Source organism: Triticum urartu, chromosome 2 (genome assembly GCF_003073215.2).
Source record: "Triticum urartu cultivar G1812 chromosome 2, Tu2.1, whole genome shotgun sequence".
Lineage (NCBI taxonomy): Eukaryota > Viridiplantae > Streptophyta > Magnoliopsida > Poales > Poaceae > Triticum > Triticum urartu.
Genome location: NC_053023.1, coordinates 247,896,317 through 247,903,721, shown reverse-complemented (window position 1 = coordinate 247,903,721; position 7,405 = coordinate 247,896,317).

The window sequence follows — 7,405 nt, the reverse complement described above, 5'->3', positions numbered from 1 at the left end:
AACTCTATTAATTAGTTGTGACACTGACCAGTGGGCCCCACATGTCAGGTTTGACCTGGACTGGCCTTGTTGACCTACGGACATCACGTCGACATCATGCTGACGTAGTAAACTATTTTCTGGATTCCAAATAAATCAAAAATGATTTATTAAATTTAGAAATTTGCCTAAACCTCTAAAAATCATAGAAAATAATCTGTAACTCCAAATGAAATAAATTATGTATGAAAAATGATCAGAAAAATTCAATCTATCCATTTGTACCATTTTCATGCATGTTTGAGCAAATTACCCTCACTGTTTTGGATGAAACATGATTAGGGCAAATTTGATAATATGTTTGGAGTTGGAATTTGATGTAGTTTTGAATTCCACTTCAATTAAAATGACTTTCTGTTGCATTAGCCCAAATCACAGCATATTGTCATGCCATGATCATGCATCATATTGTTGCATTGCATTGATTGTGTTCTTTCTTGTTTGTCGGTGGTTGTCCCCTCTTAGTAGACGTTGTTCCGATGATGAGATCGATGACACCGATGAAGAACTATACTATCTTCAGAAGTGCCAGGCAAGCAAAAACCCCTTGTTCATTCTGATACAATCCCACTCACTCGCTCCTGCTCTCTTTTGCTGCATTAGGACAACAACGATTCAACTGTTACATGCTGCGGTAGTTGAACCCCTTTCCTCTGCATGACCTGTCATTGCCACAGTAAATAGATGAAACCCACTATCATGAGTAGGAGTTGTTTGAGCCTTGTTGTGCCTACTAATTCATGCTTGTTTGTCATGCCTGCTACCGCTTAGAGTTGAGTCAGGTGCGATTCATCGGTGATGAATTGGAATGGTGATGAACATGTCCTACTGTGTGTGCGCTAAGTGTGTGAACATGATTTGGTAAAGGTATGGATGAGAGGCCTTGTAGTAGTACATGGTGGGTTGTTTCATTGGAACCGTCCTGAGGAACTGATATATGTGTATGTGATTTAAGATCAGCTACTACCAGGCGTTGGGCCCGAAACCAATGGACCCTCTCGAATTATTAACCGCCACTGTCCTCTGTCAAAGAGTTGTAAGTAGTTTCTGGTGTTTGTAGTATGCTGGAGGCCATGCGCAGCACTAACCCGAGGGGTGGGCTGTGATGTAGTAGGCACATGGCCCGGTGTACCGAGTCGCCTGTTTGGTGACCCGAGAACCTTGTACACATCGTTTAGGGCCGTTGAGGACACCCCGGATGGATCTCCTTGCGGATGGAACCTGAATACGCGATAAATATGGACTAGAGACTTGTGTGGTTAGTCAGGTTGTGGCCGACACCCTCGCTGGGCTTTCGCTTGAAGGTTGCCGAGTACATGTCGTGTAAATGGCGGTAAGTGGTGAAAGCGTGTGTGAAGAAGTACACCCCTACAGGGTTATCAAACTATTTGGATAGCCGCGTCCACGGTAAGGGACTACTTGGTTGCCTATACAGTTCATAGACAAGTGAAAGTGGATACTCTAAAATGCGTAAGATAAGCATGAGTGATGTGGTTGGCATTCTCGTAGGGAGACGGGAGCGGATCCATAGTTGTGTATTGATTGGTGAATATGTGGACTCGTGTGCGCCACACCAAAAGAGTTACTTGCAGTCGTAGTTCAGGATAGCCACTGAGTCAAAGCTCGCTTGCTACAGTTAAACTCCACAACCTGCTTTGTTGATATTGATGCATATGTAGCTAGTTCTGATGTAACTCTTGCTGGGTACATTTGTACTCACATTTGCTTAATTTATGTTTTTGAAGAGAGACTTCAGTCTCACCTAGTAGTTCCGCATGGACTTCGATGTTTAGCTTGTTACCTCAGCTACGATCTTGTGCCCTTGGCAGGGTCTTATAGATAGTCAGGCTTCTCGGCCTTTTCATTTGTAGTTGTCTGTACTCAGACAAGATAAGCTTCCGCATGTGCTTATTGCTTGTATGACTTGAATGTTGGGTCATCAGGCCCATGTTTGTAATATCTGGCTCCTCGGACCCTAATGAATAAATACTTTGAGTCATAGAGTTTTGTTGTGATGCCATGTTGTATTTGCACATATCAAGCATATTGTGTGTATGTTATTGAAATGCTTGGTATGTGTGGGATCCGACAACCTAGTTGTTTATTCTTGGTAGCCTTTCTTACCGGGAAATGTCTCCTAGTGCTTCCACTGAGCCATGGTAGCTTGCTACTACTCCGGAACACTTAGGCTGGCCGGCATGTGTCCTTCTTCGTTCCTGTGTCTGTCCCATCGGGAAAATGTCACGCGTCGTTCCTTTAAGTCCTTGTATCTTGCTACGACTTGGGTTCATACGTTGATGACTGACACGTTCGTTGCTAGGTCTTGTATGCATGTTCCTATAAGTTGGTGCCACTTTGGATTCACGACTAGTCATGTCGGCCCGTGTTATTTGTCATATGGATGCTAGAGACACTATCGTATATGTGAGCGAAAAGGCGCAAATGGTCCCGGGCCAGGTAAGGTGGCACCCGTGGAAATACCATGCGTGAGGCCGTAAAGTGATATGATGTGTTAGATGCTAGATCGGTGTGACTTAGGATCAGGGTCCTAACAGCTTTGGTATCAGAGCCTGACTGCCTCTAGGATTACCAAGCCAAACTAGTCGAAGTCGAGTCTAGGAATGCTTTAGTTATATAAGGGAATTGATTGTGGAAGGGAATGTAAGGCTCTTTTTACTCCTTTACCTTATACCCTTCTGATCTGAGTCAACCTCTTCTTTTCTATGGGGGTTAAGAACTAGGCTTCTTGTCTTTCTATCAGGATCACGTGTTACTAATCCGTAGACTCATAGGATTGATGGGTTCAAGGATCAGTTCAGTTCCTACTACTTTCGTGGGTTTACAGTTGATCTCAGAACCTTGATATTGTGATGTTAAGTGGTTATGCCACCAATTTGTAGGATGTCTCAAATCTTTTGAGCATTTACAATCGTTACGGTTTCCGAGTCATCCTAGGTTTCCAAATAGTCTAATGCATTGCAAATCCCTTCTTTCTGTTCTCGATATTCCTTTGGGCCAGATTAACCATACTAATAGCTGAGTTGAGGTACTCCGTTGCCTCGGCATATATGTTGAAGCCATTATTATGACCCTAGGCGTCTTAGAGAACCACTAAGTAATCCAGCAATGCTTTCTATCCCCAGTGTGATGATTCTGGCCTTTATTCTCGAAAGCATCCCGTGATGCTATTTAGTATGTAGGTATTCTATTTCTGGGTTCTTGAACCCAAGATTCACTCTACTTACTTCATGTTGATATTGTTTGCTTGTTCCTTTAGGATATTAGTAACCTTTGTGATAGTCCTCGAGGTCTGTGGTATATCGTTCTTCCAATACCATGAATCATTATGGCAGAAGTTCTTTGAAAAAAAAAGATCACAACCAGAGTGCTCGTGATGAGTTCTCCAATCTGCATTGTGAATCTGCCAGTCCTACCTTTCTGCATGGATTATCTAGAAGAAATAGGTTGAACTTGTTTGACATACTAAATCTATGCATCCGCAACTCAGAAAACCATATGTTCCTTTGAGTTGTCTCTCTTTAGTTGTATTCTGACCTCTGTCTATCAATTGATAGTCAGGACTAGTTGTGCATTCGTGTTATCGATGCCTATTATTCTTGTGGCCCGTCTAGCCATTCTATTCCGGAATGACCAGGAGAAACAAACTCCAGCACCTCATCCATTTCTTGGACTGTTCAAAGTAGTTGTATTCCGTAGATCAAAATGCCAATCCAGCTTTTGTTCGGTTCTACCTCAGCGTATTACCCCCTTCATATCAAGATTGTCCTGAGAATTGCACCATCTCTCATGAATTCTTGACGCATTGATATTTCTTGCCATCATTTTTATTCCTCGGTCCCGTGTTGATGCAACCGAAATGCCGACAAGTGATGATGTGTGAAATCAATACTCCTAGAAACCCCGTTGCTTGGAAGTTAAAGGAAATTTTTTTCATTATTAGCATGTTGGTTATTGAATCATCATTCTAAGATAGATTGTGCTACCTAGTCCTTATCTTTGGTGCACTCTTTGATCAATGAGTTTGGATTATGTTAATTACTTGCTCTTTCGATCATATCGTCTTGCCCTAAAAAGCAAGATTGTTCTCGAGTTTAATAACATATCGGTGGTTCATGATTTTCCGAATATCTTCTCGGAAGTATTACTAGGTTGTCACCTGACCGCTATGTTGAGTTCGTGATCAAGTTGGTTTTTCCATAAACCACCCTTTCTCCAAGGATCTATGTTGGATACCGCTGAACTAGTTGGATAAGCTAAACAATAATTTGGAGAGTTGGAAGATAAAAGCTTTGCTGACTCGGTTCATTGAAAGGGATATCTTTTGTTTTTGTGTGTATTGAAGAAAGATGATATCTTCATCGATTGACACTCATGTTCAGTTGTTGGATCTATTTTCATAACAATCATTGATTTGAGTATGGGCTATCGTCAAATCAAATCAGAACCAATGGTGTTCGTAACGTTGTCTTACCGTGGTTGTTTCCTCGGGCATACACCATTATATCCTTTGGGTCTGACCGATCCTATCGCCTTGTTCACATAGTCGTGGAATTCCATCTTATGGAAATCTTGATAAATTGTTGTTGAGCCCATCGAAAACATCCATACTTTCCCCATGATTTTGTTGGACATTAAGCTAGTGTTGGAAACTTTTGTAAGCATCATCTTTGTGTTAGCTCATGAAGTTGATGTTTTGATGCAAGAAGTGACTTACTCTAATTCATTTGCATTTGATGCAAGTTGCCGCCATGAACTCAAGAAAGCTTGTTTTTGCTTCGTCTGGAATCATGCCAAGTCAGTCATGCATATGTGCGAAGTATTCTGTGGTATGGAGACTTGCAATCTTCATTCTATGTGTATCCCTAGCACACCAAGCCACTGATTGATTTGTTCAAGCAGAAGAAGTTCCTTCATAAGAACTAATCATATGACTTATGTAAGGACTTTGTTACCCGCAATGATGGTTCGCAACCAGAACTTGGTAGTGTTTTGTTGTAAGACTACCATGTGGTCATGCTTGTCTGGGACAGCATGTTCACATGTGTGTAGCAGAGCTAGCTCATGCTATGGAGCTTTCTACCATAGTTCATGACACGAGAATCTCGCAACGTCATCTCATCGATTTGTGTTGCAACCTTTCCTTTTCAGACGTTGTCTGAATTATCCTGTTACCAACGAGATTCGATTCTCAGGCAGATATGATGGTTGGAACTTCTTCCAAGAACTATGATATAGGTTCCAGTGACGTGGATGCACCTAGCTAGAAGCACTATTATTGTAGTATCTTAATTAAGCCGTTTGGTCACTTCCCACGAGGATTTCACATGACTTATTCTAGAAGTTGTTCCTTACAGATTTTGTGCTCCCGAAGTACGACCTTTTACTTGATGGGCATGTTGATGCTTTCGAAGCATGGCCGTGGTAGCTAGAACATCAAGGATAACATTAGAAGCGGAGTGCTAAATGTCTCTCGGTCGATCATCCGGATTTTGTTTCCTTGGCATTGCTAAGGTGAAATCTGAGAATGTGTTTGTATTCCTTTCATCCGCGTCATCCATCACCGATCATCATCGTAGTATGAAGTGTTACCAGCATCTTTAGCACACATGTTGATAAAACCCTGATGAGTAAGGAAATGCTCAAGTTCTTGAGAGCACGCTCAGTCACTGGGTTATATCCTCGGCGTCATATGGAATGTGTTCTCCGCTTGCTGAGTTGTCTTATAACTCTAGTTTTCTTTCCAAACTAAGTATATCATTTCTCCAAACTCCTTCAAATGATCATTTGTGATTTTCCTTGGGCTGGTTTAGAGAGTTTAAGTGATTTCTATATCAAAAGTAATTCTTTTTGCCACTCAAGGGAATATTTCAACGAGTCACCTCCCCCAAGGTGTCCGGTTATAGAATCATGGCAATTATCTCCTCGCTACTTTGAAACCATTCACCATCCTACTCAAGCGTGGAATTGTTTCCTACCAACTTGAACCTTCGTCATCTAATATTTTTCAATTCCTTTGATGTGTTTTTTGAGTCTCAACTCAAGACGTGTTTTATGTGTCAACCCATGAGTGGATCCAGAGTTGCTCGATCTTCGTGAAGATCGATTCCTGTATAGTCTCTTTCTATCGTCACTGTTTTGGACAAAGATCTCGAAAGCAAGGATGTCAAGATCAACATGATGCAAGCAACCAACGTTCTTATGGAGTGCAATTTGGATCATGAAGTTCGTTAGATTTAGTGTCCCCTCTGTCTTCTTACCTAACGTCTAGAATATCGGGACGAGATTCTTGTTTAGTGGGGGTGATTTGTCACGACCATAGAATTTGTTTGTAGATAGTTCAACAAGCATACATGCATCATGTATAAATTTATTGAAAATTGAAATGGGGATTGACCAAACCCTAGCACCAAATGGAATCCAACTAGTATCAATTTAAAATTATGTTCAATGAACCAAAAATGCCTTCAGAAAAGTTCATCATTTTTTAAATGGGTGAGAACCTCTGCCAAAAATGGTGCACATTTTCTTGGTCATTTCTGGATTTTTGAATTAACTCATATTGTATTTCAATTGGATCTATCAATTCCTATAAAATATTTGGTTGCTCCAAATGTTCTGAAACTTGGTGAGGGCCTCTGGTTTAAATCAGAGAGTGGCCACAAAAGTTTTCAGAATTTTATGAAGTGATTTGGTGTATAAACTAAATCGAAAACAAATTACAGAAATAGAAAAATAGAAATAAAAGAGAGAGCGAGAGGACTTACCTGGCTTACCTGCAGCCCACTTGTGCGGCCCAGCACTATAGCCAGCCCATCCCAACTCCTCCCTTGTCTTCAACCTCGTGCTAGTAGGCAGGAGGGCGTGTGCCCGTGGCACGCACGCACGTGCCTGGCCACCTCCAACCTTTCTGCTCATGCTGGTTGCTTCTCGTGATGCCATGCACCTCCCTGGTCTCCCTCTCACTCATGTTCGTGCTTTCCCCTCCTTTGTTCTCTCCCTCTCACACGGCCGAACGCCGCCGTAGCCACTGCTCACACTGCTCGCAGCCACAGCCACCCCCGTGACTCATCGTAATGACCACGAGCTCCACCAACCCATGTAGCACCTCTCCACCGAAGGAGGCGAACCCGGACGGCCTCCATCGTCTCCACCATTGGCCGTCAGGGATCTTCTCCATCGATTCGGCCACTCTGGCGCGTCGTCGAGCCCGCTAACCATCCATATAGCTTCGCGGTGACCCGCTGACCCGATTCTCCCTTGCCCCGTCGTCCCTAGCAACCTCTATTAGTCATCCCTGAGAGCCCCTCGATGCCAGCCATGTCGTCACTGCCGCTGTAGCCACCGA